This window comes from Wolffia australiana, chromosome 6, assembly GCF_029677425.1.
Source record: "Wolffia australiana isolate 7733 chromosome 6, ASM2967742v1".
Classification (NCBI taxonomy): Eukaryota; Viridiplantae; Streptophyta; class Magnoliopsida; order Alismatales; family Araceae; genus Wolffia; species Wolffia australiana.
Genome location: NC_135840.1, coordinates 13,549,446 through 13,564,175, shown reverse-complemented (window position 1 = coordinate 13,564,175; position 14,730 = coordinate 13,549,446). Strand labels below are relative to the sequence as shown.

The following is a 14,730-nucleotide window of genomic DNA, read 5'->3' as shown; positions in this document are numbered from 1 at the left end:
TGAATGAACCTCCTATAGAAACCTGCATGGCCGAGGAACCCTCTAAGGGCTTTTAGATTTGTGGGGAGTGGAAGGCCCTGGATGACTTCTATTTTGGCCTTGTCCACTTCTAGTCCATGATTGCTGACCTTGTGCCCCAATACCACTCTCTCCTGTACCATAAAATGAGATTTTTCCCAACTTAGCACAAGCTTACTTTCAATGCATCTTTGAAGAACTTTAATAAGATTTAGAAGGCAATTTTCAAAAGAATCTCCAAATACAGAAAAATCATCCATAAAAATTTCTAAACAATCACCTACTAAATCAGAGAATAAAGAGTTCATGCATCTTTGGAAGGTGGCTGGAGCATTACATAGGCCAAAAGGCATGCGCCTGAAGGCATATGTACCTACAGGGCTAGTAAAAGTTGTTTTCTCTTGATCATCAAGATGAATGTTAACTTGATTATATCCTGAATAACCATCAAGAAAACAAAAGAAATTCTGTCCTGATAGTTTTTCTAAAATTTGATCAATGAAAGGAAGGGGATAATGGTCTTTCTTTGTAGCCTTATTTAATTTTCTATAGTCAATACATACCCTCCATCCAGTTATCAGCCTCTTCTGGATTTCTTCTCCCTTTTCATTGATCTCTACTATTACTCCAGATTTCTTTGGCACCATGTGAACAGGGCTGACCCATTCACTATCAGAAATGGCATAAATAATACCTGCATCTAGCCATTTTAATATTTCATTCTCTAATACTTTCCTCATATGTGGGTTCAGCCTACGTTGGTGCTCCCTAGAAGGTTTAGAATCTTCTTCTAAAAATATTATGTGTTCACAAATTGATGAAGGGATTCCTCTAATATCTTCAAATGTCCATCCTAATGCTCCTTTATGCTCTCTCAATACCTTAAGCAAATCATTTTCTTGTGAAGGAGTAAGGGACGAGGAAATAATCACAGGTAAGGAATTTCTAGAATCTAAAAATACATATTTTAAAGATGATGGGAGAGGTTTAAGCTCTAAGTTCAAATCTAGGGAGAGTGTAGGAGGCTCAGGTTCTACTCTTTCCTCGTTGGCATCATCTACTCTCAATAAAAACCCTCGAATAGCATCAACATCATCCTCCTCTTCATCACAAAATTTTAACTCTTCGTTACTCCCTTTAGGACATTTCATCATCTTGGCTATGTCTAATTTAACTCTTTCCTCTCCAACCTTAAATTCAACAGTCCCTTTTTCCCAATCCATAATTGTTCTAGCTGTCACCAAGAAGGGTCTTCCTAGAATGATAGGCGCTACACTTAGATCTCCCTTTACCTTTACCTCAGTTACAATAAAATCGACGGGGATCTCACAATTTTCAACGTTTATCATCACATCAGATAACCTACCCTCTGGTTGTCTAATTGTTCCATCAACTAGCAATAGATCCATGCAGATTTCCTCTAATTCCCCAAAACCGTATTCCTCACATAAAACTTTTGGAATAATACTAATACTAGCTCCTGTATCTAATAAGACTCTAGTAAAAATCTTTCCTCCAATTTCACATGTAATAAAAGGAGCTCATGGATCTTTCTTTTTAATGGGAACAAAGTTTAAGATACTAGAGGCATTTTCAGAAAGCTTAACTACCTCCTTGGTTTTCCTCGATGTGCATGAATCCTTTAAATATTTCTTTAAAGAAGGTGCACATTTAATCATATCCTCTACGGCTATTGACATAGTGGCTTTCTTGAAATTCTCTAGGAGTCTATACTCATAATCAGGAGAAGACTTAAGGGGTTTTAAGGCCGAAGGATAAGGAATGGGAGGGGTGTAGGTTGAAGGTAGGGGTTCCACACTAGGTGATGGAGCCTCTCCTTCTCTTAGGTTATTTTCCTCCAATTTTGTTTTTTCCTTGCCTCGGTGAGGATCTTGAAGTTCCTTGCCATTTCTCAATTTTGAAATGGCTTGAATTTCTTCAAGATCTTCCTCATTGTCATGATATAGGGTTTCCTCTTGTAAATGACATAAAATTTTGGGATTAATGGAAGGTTGAGTTGGAAATCGACTTGAGTGGGAGTTGGATTCAACTCCCTTACCTCCATGGTCAGCTGTTCTTTGCTTCAAGCTCTCCAATAGCTGTCTGGTCTTCTCTTGCGTATCCATCATCATTTTTGCCTGTGTTTCCATCATGGCTTGCATGCGCATCTCCATTTCTTCCCGTAGCCTTCGATTCTGCTGCTCTATCATGTGAGAGATTACAGGTGTTAGAGTGGACAAATCTTGTACCTGGTTTTGTGGAGCTGCTTGATAAGACTGCTGTGGTGGGGTATGGAATTGGACTTGTTGCTGGAAAGGGGCCTTGGTTCCTTGGGAGTAGATTCCTTGGTTGTTGTAGATGGTCCTCTTTGGTCCTCCCCAAGGCTGTTGGTTGTGGTTCAACAAATGGACCTCCTCCTCTCCAAGTTGGCATGCTCCATCCTCATGATCTCTGCTTGAACATATAGAACAAATCTGTGCTTTCACAAGGGGTGAGTTAGGGAGAAAAGCATTCTTTAGAGTGGAAGTCAATTCTTCAAGTTTCTTGTTGGTTTCTCTTATCCCTGCATGAAGATCAGCTTCCTTTGAAGTTACTTGCAGCACTCCTCGTTTTGGGTTGGCATTTCTTCCATTTTGACTTGCTCCTATTTCCTGTAGGTCAGTTTCAGCCACCCTTTCCAAAAGATCAAAGACTTCATCCTCATAAGCCCTATAGAACGAGCCACCAGCTATTTGATTCACTTTACTTTTAAAAATATCAGGAAGTGATTCATAAAAAATTTCAGCTAGCTGACACTTTTCTATTCCATGGTGAGGGCATTTTCGGATTAATTCATTGAACCTTTCCCATGATTCACTAAATGCTTCGTGATCATGGGGATAAAATTTCTGAATTTCTTTTCTATAAAAATTAGTTTTGGAAAGGGGATAAAATTTATGTAGAAATTTATTCTGCATTTCTTCCCATGAGTTAAATGTTATGCCTAAATTTCTATACCATGCAAAAGCCTTATCTTTCAAAGTAAGCAGAAAATATTTCATTTTTAAAGCTTCAATTTCTATACCATGCAAAAGCCTTAATATTTTGAGAGGAACATCGAATATGAAAATCATCAAGAAATTCTAAGGGGTTTTGAGAAGAATGACTAGTAAATTCAGGGAGAGAGTTTAGTAGGGCATTGTCATACCTAAACATAACCCCCTCACCTACATTGATGTTGATGCCGGTTTGCCGTAGACTTTCTGATGGAGTAGATCTATCCAGCATAGTCCTTCTCCTCCCTTGTGGTGGCTGACCATCTTCTGCCATATCGACTTCTTCTTTATCTTGAGCTGTAAGTGTTGTTGGAAGAGCAGGATATTGAGTGTCTAGATCTTCCTCAACACTAGTCCCAGCCTTAGACCTTGTTAAGACCATCAATCTCTAAAAAAGTAGTTAGAAGTACCGTTTGTTGAGGGTTAGCTGCCCTCAACTTTGGCAAAAGAGGAAAAAATACAAATTCACTAAAAAAAATCACCGTGCTCCCCGGCAACGGCGCCATTTGATAATTCAGATTTTGGGGTAATTAGTGATGAGCTAACTTCACTAATTAGTGTCGTTGGTTTATCCGAATTAAAACAACAAAAATTTATAATAACCTTACTAGCGTAGGGAGAGTAAGGGTCGATCCACAGGGAGCAAGGGTTTTGTGCTTTAGTTTTGTACTTTTTAATAATTTTAGAGGTAGGTTTACTACATATGAAGATAAATAACTAATTAAATAAAAATATATAACAAAGAAAAATAAAATATTATTATAATATTATAATAATATTAATAGGCAGAAAATAATTTTTGGGTATTTTTTAGGAGTATTTGAAAGCTAAAACAAAATAGGAAATGAAACAGTTTGGCGCTCTGGACTTAGTCAAAATTTGGCCAAGTCCGGATGCCAAATGGGGAAGGTTCCTTGGTGGAGGAGAGAGAAAAAATGGAGTGTACTAAAATCACTCTAGAATGAGTTCTAGAATGAATTTTAGAGCGTGGTTGGATGCACTGGAACCTTCTGGATATTGGCTAGATGATCCAAGACTAACCAAAAGACAAAAGACGAACAGAAAAGAATGAAAAAGGAGAAATAAGAAGGTAACCTCTTTGTCACACCCGCTAAGGTCCAAGGGACTTCTTCTTCTCCTTTCCACCAGCTTCTTCAGCCCTGGATGCTTCCTGCTCAGCCTGGCACTCAATGAGGTGAATGGATCTATGACTCAATTGCACTTAGGCCACCAAACATTACTTTGGATTGAATCACAAGATAAATTTTACAATAGGGTGAAGGGGTTTATATAGGGAGAGAGAGCAAAGGAGAGCCATTGGATTTTTAATACAATGGATGGCCAGATCTTCTTTCCAGGGTCATGATCCACATCCATTATGGTCCTCCAATCAGCATTGAGACCTTTGAAATACCCCCTGGACATTCAAGGCTTCTTTCCTTAATTAGCATTAAAGGTGTTATCTTTAAGTCTCCACCCTTGGATGTTTTGTGGATTGAATAGCTGGATCTTCTTCTCTGGCTTGGATCCACGTCCAAGGTTGTCCTCCAATCATCATTTAAGCCCCTGAAATATTCATAAATAATCATGACTGGACCTTCCCCTTGCCCTCCTTTCTTTGGCCCAACATGCCTCTCATAGTGGGCTTAGTGGAGCTTCCTTAGTGGGCCTTTAGACTAGAGCCAATTGTCTTGCTTTGGGCCTTCTTTCTTGGCCCAGGGTTGTGGCTGAGCCTGCTCCTATGGTCCAAATAGCTTCCTCTTCATTTAATTATCCCCTTTATTCATGAAAGTTTCACCTAATTCCTGCATCTTCCACATAAACTAAGAAGAGAGTGAGATTCATTCCACTTAACTCATTGAGTTAAGTGGGGTTAGTCCCACAAATGATAATAATTAACTCCAAATTAGAAAAAGGTGATTTTGTTTCATGATGTTTCACAACTTAACATAAATGTTGATAATATATCTAGATAAAGATAAAGAAGTACATAAATTAGCTGAAATTGCACATATATATTACTATCATTTTGGATTTATCACCAATGTAGCTCAGCGGTTGGGCAGTTTGGACGCCGAGTGGTCGCACAGGACTGTCAAGCAAGATTGCAGGAGCGTCGAGTGGCGCGGGTGCGCGATGCGAACACAGAGGGCCACCACGGCATGGCTTCACGCGGCCGCGTGAGTGGAGGCGCGTGCAGCGCGGTCGCGCACGGGCGGCGCGGGCGCCGGTGCTCCGACGGCCGCCTTTGAACTCAAGCCTCTTTGCCTTCTTCTTCTTCCTCCGGTTCCCCCTCCTCTTGCTTTGGTGGTGGTCTGCTTCAGCTGGCGGGAACCCTAATCTCCATGAACACGCTGCACAAATCTCTTCAACCCAACATGGGGAAAATTCACTTCTTCAAAAATAACATCGTCCCTCCTTTAGGGCAACCCTGCTTTCCTTATATAAAGGGGGAAGTGGGGTTGGCCCATTAAGCCAAAAAAACAAAACAAGACCTGAAAATTCAAACTGCTAACCTATGACTCAACTGGATGAAAGCAACACATGAAAAGCAGCGAAACGATATTGGTGGGGGAAGATCCTTATAGGACGAACCTCCCCCTCCTTACACTAGACTGTGACGAGTCGGGAAAACGACGCACGATGAAAATTAAAACAAAGCGACGAGTAAAAAAAGGACGTAAAGATATGATACGGTGTCCATTACCCGGAATACTTGAATCCGGGCGTGCGTACCGACGCCTTGGCTTGCCGGGCGGGCTGAATGCAGATGGCCGGTGCTGTCGAGGGCAGCGGTGACGTCTCCGAAGACGTATCCTGTGCTGGAGCAGGTACTGTCGGGGACGATGGTGATGACTCCGACGGCGTGTCCGGGGCTGCGCCATCAATAATGAGGAGACGCTCTCGCCTCTGATGGGTGGTGACCCCTATCATGTTGATAGGGTCGTTCCTTGGGGTAGCACTGGGTGCAATACCCGTCGGGTGGTGGCGACCTTTGTCGGTGATTCCCCTAGCTCCGCTGCTTGTAGTGCCGAGGTTGGTGCGCTGGCTGGTCGTAGTGCCATGATGCCGCCAGTCTTGGAGGGACGTACGCCGGGACCGGAGCGGGGCTGCTCGGCATAGGAGCCTTGCCCGGGCGTTGGGGAACATCTCCTGACGAGCTAGTGGTCCGGTGACCACTAGGCAGTGCCCTAGGGCTGACCGCGGAGGAGGACAGATGGTCCTCTGCTCTAGCCGCTGGGTGGGGTGACACCAACCCACCGTTGGGAGTCGGGTCCTCCCTGACCGGAGGGGGAGGAAGCATCGGTACCTCGCTCGCTATCGGCTTTTCTTGGTACTCTAGATCTAACGGATCTTGGGGAGGGAGATCCTCTAAGTTGGGATCAACTACATGATCCCCGCCGAAATCTTCCGCGTCGGCGTTCTGCATCTGGGCCCGTGTCCGAACCATTCAACGGTCAACTTCTTTGGAATTAAGTACGGATCCTAATTAGATGATGCTATGAGATGAAATGAATGCCATGGCGTGCTCTTTTTTTTTTTTTTGTGCGTATGCAAGTGAATTTTAAAACATGCGATGAGTAATGAAATGCCAAGTAAGGAATGCAAAAACAAGAAACTGATATTCGACCGACTGTGTTAAGCAAATGCTAACACGATCGACTCTGATACCAATATGATGTAATACGATACGGCCGGGATTGACAGCTCGTATTACGTCACAGAGATACTCAATGAATGTTCAATATGTCAATGAATCCATGTTAAAAATCCTCAAGAGTAGATAGGTCGGGCCGACGGTAGGGCGACGATTCAGTAAATCCTAAGGTGACGACTAGGTTCGGGTTAATTCCAAGTGACCCGCAGAACCTCACAATCAAGCACGATGAGAGGGGCGTCTGACTGCCCACAGGAGTTCACCCTCGACGACTATCACTTGATGAGGGTGGCTAGCCTAACTAGACTCGTAACAATGACAAACGACAGAGGAAATCGATAGAGAAAGACATCACTACAAGGAGTAATAATTCTGTAAATGTAGAGGGGCGGGGAGGCACCTGGTTACGCTCCGTCAGCAACGAAAAATTGGGGAGGACCAGCACCAAGTGCACGAGTCAAGCAACAACCGGGTTGAGGGAAGACTTCACGACACTGTGAAGGCCAATGGTCAGTCAATATTGATCGGCAATCGAGAGCTCTATCACGGGCGACGGCACAGACGACACTGTCCGTAGTGGTGCCGGCGCGCGAGGCCGCCGATTGCGGCATAAGGTGGCAGGCGGGCAGCGCAGGTCGGGATGGTGTTGCAGCGCCACTGGGCGTCGATCACCCGGTGGTATGCTAGGGCGCGGCGGCAGGTGGAGCGGCCGCACGCAGACGGACGCGTTGAGCTAATGGGGTGCCATGCGGCGCACAACGGCGGGATAGCCGGCTGCGGGCGCGTGCAGGTGAGAGTGTTTGCCGCAAGGTCGGGCGTGCGATACGCGGGTGCGCACTTGGGCGCGCGCCCAATTACGAACAGGAGAGGAGCTGTGGGCGACAGAAGATCGGGGCGTGCGTGAGCGAGTGTGCCCGGGCAGGGACGAGTGACATACGTCCGCCGCACGTGCGAGAACGGGCGGGGCGACGGCTGTAGGTTCTGGTCGGCGGCGACTTGATGCGGACGAGGACACAGTCCTGTCTCGGACTTGGGCGAGGCTTCTGGCACTCTGAGGCTGGGGGTCGACCGGCGAGGAGGGCTCCCTGGATGGCGTGTTGACTCCGGGCAGTGCTTCTAGCGAGGCCCGAGCGTGGGAGCGACCTGGAGTTTGCAAGGAGCGGGCCGACGACCTCAAGGACGGTCAGCGGTGGCTGTGGCTGGCGGCGAAGCAATCTTGGAAGCTCAAAGGTCGCTGGTAGAAGCTGAACAGACTACTGACAGTGACGAGAGGTGGAAGAAGAACTATTTCTATTTTCAACTCAACGACAGAAAATAACATAAAACATTGCAAATGGTTGTTCAAAAGACTCTACCTGTGCCCTTGGGCATGCCTTCCCCTTATATAGGGGGGGGGGGAAGGGTGCCAAGAGGCCACATAGAGAGGTGGGGTCCGTCACCTGACGTGGCCCTCTGATGGCGCAGCCCCAGGCACGCAATTGGAGTCGTCACCGTCACCCCTGACAGCACCGGCTCCAGCACCGTATTCGTCTTCGGAGACGTCGCCGCCGCCCTCGACAGCGTCAGCCGCCCGCATTCAGCCCACTCGGCAAGCCAAGGCGACAGTACGCATGCCTGGATTCAAGTATTCCGGGTAACGGACACCGTATCATTATCTTTACGTTTATGTTTTACGCGTCGTTTTACCTGTAGTCTTCCTCATTCGTCATTTTCCAACTTGTCATGATCGTATGTAAGGGGGGAGGTTCGTCCTATAAGGATCTTCCCCCTCCCTATCGTTCCACTGCTTTTCGTACATTGTTTTCATTCCGTCGGAGTCATAGGTTAGCCATTTAAATTTTCAAGTTTTGTTTTGTTTTGGGTTTAATGGGCCAACCCCACTCTCCCTCCTATATAAGGGAAGTAGGGTTGCCCTAAAAGACACGATGTTGTTATTTTGAAGAAGGAACCTCTCCCCTCGTTGGGTTTTGAAGGTTTGTGAGTTCGATCCATAATCCCTAGGGTTGCAAGTTGCAGGTGAAGATCCACGGGGAAGAAGAATCAAGGAGGAAGGGACGTGGAAAACGGAGGCTGCACCCCGCACGCCCTCCTCGCTGTTCGCACGCGCTGGGGCGGGCCGCTGCGCCGCTCGCAGTCTGCCCCGGCCGCGCTCGCGTGGAGCGCACCGGACGCGTCGCAGCCTGCGGCTGCCTCCCCGCGCCCCGAGCTACGGTTCCTCCTCTCGGTCCCAGTCCGAACATTCTTGCGACGTCCGCAGCTGTCTCCGCTCCACAATCACGGCGCCAGCCTCCCCTGAGTCCTCCGCAAGCTCGGGACCCAGCCACATAGTTCCCCGCTGGTGCAGTAGTTGCACCGATGCGGTGCTTTCCCCTCGCCTCGACCCTCCGACAGCGATGCCAGTTTGCACTCCGCCGCGACCCCTCTAAACGTCAAGCTACGCTCGCCAGGGTGCGGCCACACTCTTCCGCGGTCCGTGCCTGGTGAACGACCCTCCCGTGCTGCCCATTGTGCCGCCCGGCCATCATCGGCGCCCAGCTTGACTCCGAACGGGGTTTCCACGGCGCGCCCGAGCGTCATCCCTCTCAACACTCCCTGCACCGGCTCGGTTGTACCGGCATCCACTCGAGGCCGTGTCGACTGGTGCCGCCCGGTTGTCTCGCAATCACCCACCATCACGGCCCGGCCGGAACGCGTCCTTGTGGCCCCATCGGGTGCGTTAGTTACGCCACTCCCCCACGCACGCCGCTGCCGCTACTGTTGCCGCACGGCCGGCGGTAGCGCCCCCTCCTCCGGCCCAGTGCCTCGCATCGGGACGGCCTGAGCATCGACCACTAACGTCGACCCCGACCTGACGGATACCGCAGTTCTCCTACTGAGTTCCTGCCCGAGACGGCGAAGAGCTTCATCAAACAACTCCGAGGTATGCGGTTCCGCCCCCTCCTGTCTCTTATTTCTTGCAGTGCCTTTTCTTTTGCCTCCACCACGCTCGGGTTAGACATAGGTGAGCGAGACAGGCGAGTGAAAATTCATGACTTATCGAGCGTCTCACCTGGTTCTTGTACGAGTCGGCCCGCCCCTCGCATGCGGGCAACCTCCGGCGGGAAATTCCCGTTTGGCGACCTAGCAGCCTCGTCCATCCAGACGAGGGTCGGAGGGTCCCCTCCCGTCTCCGAGCGACCCTGTCGACCCCGGTCATCGGCCCTCTTTGTTCGTCAGCAGCTGCGAGTACTACATTCCTACCAGACTTTGTCATTCTAGCTCGCCTTCGTAGGACTCCCGTGCCCGACGAACCCCGGCTTTCGTCACGCACCAACGCGTCATCGACACTGAGTACGAACCCTCGGTGACGCCCTGACCTCATCTCGGACGTGGTCCTGCATCACCCTCCTCTTTACACATATTGAAAGAGAACAAGGTGTAAAAGGGCGGACGAGGCCTAACACATGGCTCGATCCGAATGTTTATAAAAAATGAGCAAATAAGCGAGGAATACTTGAATTCGGGGTCACGTGCATCGGCACGAGCAGCTCGGAGAGGTCGAACGCATCCCGTGGCGGTGTCGGTGTCGTCGCGATGGTCCCCCATCACTCTCTCTCTCATGTGCGCTCTCTCTATTTCTTTTTTTAATGTCGTCCTCTCTCTAAGTCTCGCACTCGCACACACATTCTCTCTCTATTTCTCTTCTAATTTGTGTCTCTCAGTATCGTCCTCACGTCCTCGCTGGCGCTCGCTGGCGGCGGTCGGTCGCTGGCAGTGGTAGCGCAGCTGCGTTATACAGCGTGAGTGACACTACCGAAGCTGGTGGAGCTAGTGGGTGAGCCGCTATGCTGTTTGGTGGGTGCCGGCAGGAGGCCCCCTTAGACGCGACTAACTACGGCGTAGTCGTATACTTCTGGACCGCTGATTGCATTCTGGCTGAGTTATACGCAGGGAAGTAAAGATGAGTCAAATACTCGCGAGACGGAAGCGTGTGGATAGGGACCTTAATCAAGATTAAAGAATTTATATAATTATACTTGTTAGAGGCTAGAGTGTAAGGATATCATATAAGTCCAAAAATAGTTAGGATTAAACATAGATTGGAATATACTGTCAGGATTAGATCTCTTATATCCGTTATATAACGAGTTCACGGCACATCAATGATTGTGATCGGTGCACGCTATGTGTTAGAACGGACAAGATTTAAACACATATCTGTTATAATGTACGGGTCCATGGCACCGATCAACAGTTGTGATCGGTGCACCCAAACGTTATAACGGCCATGATTTATAACCATAATTCAAATCTATATATCCGTTGTAAATCGTTACAATGGATACATATACGTCATAGTAGTTACTATCTTTAGCTATCTATATACCGTAGAAATTGCCAACCAATGTTCCAAAAAGTAATCAAGGGAAACACAACGATCTTGAAGTATTTCTGTGTGTCTCATCTCTCTCTCTCTCCTCTTCATCTTCTCCCCTCTTTATTTTGTTCTTCTTCTTGTGGCGAGATCGAAACTTTACAGGAAGCCCATCATGCTAGGTAGAACAAAGATGAATTTTCTGCCAGATTCAAAATTTTATTTCACAACATTCTATCGAACTTGTTTAATTTCTCAAAATTGCAGGTGGAGCAGCTGCACAAGATCTTCAGGCTTTGTGGGTCACCTTCGGAAGATTACTTGGAGAAAATCAAAGTTGCCGCATGTAACCATTTGTAAACTGCAGCAATCGTCGCTGAAACCTTCAAAGGCTTTTGATGGCGTGGAACCGTTCGACGTCGCAGCACCCACACGAGAGCAGCCAGCATCGTCAGCAATTCCGCCACCGACATGTGTCCAGCCGACACGATGAGCTGCAGTAGCGACGCGCCACCCCGAATTCAGATCTTCGGCATGACGACGGATCGTCGCCACCTTCGGATCGCTTACCGTTCTCGCCATCATTTTCATATTTTCATCTCTTTCATTTTGTCTTTGTAAGGAGGGAAAGAACCATACGAGAACTCCTTCCCCTCCTAGCACCTTAGTGGGCCTTAACAGGCCTTTATTTCCTTTTCCTTTTATTTTATTTTGTTTTGTTAAAGGGGGGCCCACTAATGTAGGACAACTAAGGAAAAGGTGACTGAGGGGATGGATGGGTTGACGACAGGTAAGGGTAATAGACGGGTTATCGGTAGGGATAAAACAATCCATAGACATTCACAATCGGATTAAGATTTAAAAACCGATGAAAATCTGGTGGTGCAGCTCTGACCCTTTTTGAGGGCGGGAGTACTGTCTTCCCCCACCGCGACGATGCCTAAGCACAGAAATCAATACCCGATTTTGTGTCGCGAGGAAACACTCTAGAAAGAGGGAGAAAAGTGTGAAAATCCAAACTAAATCTATTTCTGACGGCGGTGGAAACTCCTCGAGAAAACACTGAACGAGGAACACTTCGACACCAAAGAGTTCAGGCATACCTCGGCACCGTAGGGCGTGAAGGGATCGCGGGCAATTCTGATCGTGACGAAGGTGGGCGAGTCCGGGCGTTGAGCGGCCCACTGGACAAGGACGAGGCTGGACGTTCCGGGTGTTGAACGGCCCTGGTTGCGTGGCAATTGTTGTAGGCGCAGAGTCAAGCGTGGGCGAACACCCGCGCGCGCGAAGCGCGCGAAGGGTGCATAGAGCGCACAGAGTGCACAGAGCAGCGCGCGCGGAGTGCGGCGGAGTGCACCGGAGCGCGCGTAACGCATGTGGCTCGACGCATGGACGGCGTCTGGACAGGGGCAGCCGGAGTGCGGCCTCGGGCAGCCCTGGGGAGGGCTGCCTGGGTGGCTCGGGCAGCGCGCAGGTGGCACGCGGAGGGCGCGCGTGCGGCGCGTAAGCGCGGCGGCGCGTAAGCGCGGGCGGCGCAGCGTAAGCGCGCGGCAGCGTAAGCGCGGCGCGCGAGCAGGCGCGCGCGGTGGCGTGCGGACGGCGTGCGGGCGGCCTGGGTGGCCCCTTGGTGGGGCTACCTGGGCAGCCTTGGGAGAGAGAGAGAGAGGGTGAGAGGGAGAGAAAGAGAGAGGGAGAAAGAGAGAGAATGGAGGGAGACGGGCGGCTGACGTCGCAAGGCGGCGGCGGCAGTGGCAGAGGCGGCGGCGACAGCGACGAAGGCTAGGGTTAAGAGGGATAGGGGAGGCTGTGCAGTCCTCCAAGAAGAGTTAACAAAACTCAATTCTTGAAATAATGACGGCCTAAGAGTTTCTTGAAAACAATGGCCTTTACATAGGCCTTGGAGGAAAGAGAAAATGACGAGAAAATAAAGACGAGAAAATAAAGATGTGCGCCGTGTCACGCCAAAAGGCAGTTGTGGATCTGCCTTTGGCGTCGTGTCATGACACGCGTGGGGACGTGCGTGGGTGGAGATGTGCTAGTCGACGGTTGCGGTGTGTTGACTTTGGTTGACTCTAGTTGACCGTGGCCCATAGCGGGCGGGTTGACTCTGGTTGACCGTGGTGACGCGTTCGATGGTGATGTGTTGGCGTCCTTGCCACCAACTACTCTTGAATTTTATGAAGTTTTAACGTATTGAGAAGTTGAAGAGTCACGTACCGGAGAAGAGAAAGAAGAAAGAAGAAGAAGTAGAAGGAGAAGGAAGGGGAAGAAGAAGAAGAAGAGGAAAAGAAGGGAGAAAGAAGAAGAGACTCCACGGTGCCGCCGCTCTCCCGCCGGAGCTCCGCCACGCCGCTCTCCCGCCGGAGCTCCGCCACGCCGCTGCCCCGCCGCGCCACCACACTCGGCTGGAGCCTCGCCGCGCCGCTGCCCGTCGGGTCACAGCCAAACTCCAGCGCCCTACCCCGCTGTCGAACTCAGCCGCTCCAACCGCTCGCCCCGACATCCCTAGCCGCCACCAACGGTTCTCCTCGCCATCGGCGACCATCCTCGCCGCCAGCAACCACCCTTGCCAGCTGCTCTGATGCTTCACGCCGCCCGCGCAGCTGCCTGTTCGCGTGGCGCAACCCGCCGCGTGGCCATGCCGTGTCGGATCACCCGCACGCCGCTGCTGGTCCACCGTTGTGCCCGACCTCGCCCGATGCCGGCGCCCGACTGTGCCACTCCACGCGGCCGCCTGCCAGCACAATGCCGCCGACCGCGAGGCTGCGCTGTGCTCGCGCCGCCCGCACGCGTACTGTCGCTAGCTTGCACCGCAGCCCCAACCTTGCTGCCCGCCGCGCTCGTCGCTCGCCAAAGGCCGCCTGAACCAAGCACGCTGGCCATGCGCTGCCACGTGCGCGTGGCCTCGCCGTGCGCCATGCCCAATCACGCGCTGCACACACCTGAGCCCTAATTGCCTTGCGCGGTGCGCCCGTGTTGCTGCATCCGCTACAAGTCGAGGCCGCCCGAGTCCTGCTTGTCGGCCTGTGCGTTGCTTGCTACCGCGCACGTTGCTGCGTTTGTGCCCGCTAGCTTCTTGCCACCGTCACCTCTCCACCGAGCCCACCCGTGGATGTCCGCACCCCGTCTAGTCCACTCGCGCATCAACCTCCCATCGGCGTTGCCGACCCCCCATGCTTCGGGATTTCCTCTTGGACTTGAGATATCCGTCGCCAGCGCGACGAAGGTATTCCCCTGCCCCTTGACGTAATACAATCGGCCGGGATCGATCAGCTCGTATTACGTCACAGGGAAAGAATGAGTGCATGAGATGCAAGCTGACGAAGTGGAAGTAACGAATGAGCAGCTGTAAGTATCAACGGGTGGGGAATGTAAGCCACGCCGGTCAGTGAGAGGAGAGTGATCCTAGGATCAAACTCCCAATGACCCGCAAGGCCGACTAGATGGCTAATCAGTGAGGGGCGTTTTACGGCCCTGAAGTGTTCTGCGTCTAGTGCAGGGACTATCCACTCTACCACAAGAAATCCTACACTCGACGAGGTGGCTAGTCCTATCCATGAGATGAACCGAGTAAAGATGACAGAGGACGTGATAGTGGAAGACGAGACTGCAACAGGTAATGATACTGGAATGATGGAGAGGAGATGAGAAGGTACCTTGGTTTG

General features: G+C 50.2%; 1 long non-coding RNA gene and 1 pseudogene across 1 annotated transcript; both read left to right on the top strand.

Annotated features, from left to right (window-relative positions):
- The first annotated feature begins 2,820 nt into the window (after positions 1-2,820).
- On the top strand, positions 2,821-2,914 carry LOC144705023 (small nucleolar RNA R71; annotated as a pseudogene).
- Positions 2,915-8,656: 5,742 nt separating this feature from the next.
- LOC144704917 (uncharacterized) lies at positions 8,657-11,789 on the top strand. Its single transcript, XR_013581928.1, has 2 exons — positions 8,657-9,631; positions 11,333-11,789. It is a non-coding gene; the product is annotated as an uncharacterized LOC144704917 (long non-coding RNA).
- Positions 11,790-14,730: the final 2,941 nt, after the last annotated feature.